Source organism: Buceros rhinoceros, unplaced genomic scaffold, assembly GCF_000710305.1.
Source record: "Buceros rhinoceros silvestris isolate BGI_N320 unplaced genomic scaffold, ASM71030v1 scaffold24276, whole genome shotgun sequence".
Taxonomy (NCBI): Eukaryota; Metazoa; Chordata; class Aves; order Bucerotiformes; family Bucerotidae; genus Buceros; species Buceros rhinoceros.
In genome coordinates, this window is record NW_010418443.1 from 1 (window position 1) to 1,226 (window position 1,226).

Consider the following 1,226-nt stretch of genomic DNA (forward strand, 5'->3'; position numbering starts at 1 on the left):
CTGGTGCGGAAGGCGAGGTCGGCTGGTGCTGGAAGGTCTCCTGGTCTGGTAATGGGAACACGGGCCTGAGCTCTGCGAGGGGGAGCCCCGAGTGCAGAGCGGGGATTTGTACCACCCAGCCGAGGACAAGGAGAACTAATCCAGAGCTGATCCATCCCACGGGAGCGCTCCTGGGAGGGTAACCATTTCATATTCCCATTGTTTTGTAAGAGTGTGAAAGAAAGCAGCAGAATTAGCTGTGAGGGGATGGATACTTTGTGCAGCCCATGAAGGGAACTACTGCTGGGGACTCGCACCCGAGCTGGAGCCACCCGCACCGCTGCGGTCCCGCACACGTCCTCTCCCCATGTCCTGTGCCGAAGCCGGACTGGCCGCGGCCGCGTTGTTCGCACACGCCGAATGGGTGTTTGTGGCCCCTGGGGTTCCTGCTCACGGCTCTGGTGTGAAAGGGTGCGGTGCAGTTTGGCCATGGAAGTGCTGCAGCGTGTGGGGGTGGAAGGGGCAGTCCCTGGGTTTGAGGGAACTGTGTGATCCAGAGAGAAGTTAGTCAGATTGGTTTTAGAAGCGGGTTCACGGTGTGTGCAGTTTCCCCCGGGAAGGGGTTCCAGCACCCCTGGAAAGAAACCTCGTGCCCAGCGCTCCCCTCGCCCACCAGCATGAGCTGGGAAACGCAGGAGCATGTCAACACCGCGAGTCAGTGGGTTCTTTTTGCATCACTTACATCATCTTCCTGAGAACCAAAAAAGTCACACCGGCTTGAAATGAAACCAAACGCCGCTAAGCGCCAAGTGTCACCTCTGAGGGCGGCCATGGGTCGTCGGGGTGATGTTCAGTGTTTGGGTGCTCGCAGGAGACATCGGTCACGCTGCGATGGCGGTTCCTGTTACTGCTGGGGAGCGGATGGTTCAGGTCTTACGCGCTTGTCTTCCCCCGGGGGTTTAGGGAGCCTCTTTGTGCGAGGAGGGAGCACCGGGAGCCGGTTCGTGTCGGCACGCTCCGGCAGCTGAGCTCCTGACGCAGGCCCTGCGGCTGCTTTCGCACCCCAGGCAGCCCGTGCTCGAGGGACTCGAGTGGCGTTGTCGCGCACTGGCCCCTCTGGGGATCCTTTGTGCTCCTTCCTGCGCAGCTGAAGCGCACAGTGCGTGGGCGCTCGCCCCTCGCAGCTGTCCCCCTTGCATTCCTGTTTGTAGCTCGGCGCCGTGGAGGAGAGAGGATGGCGCAGGAGA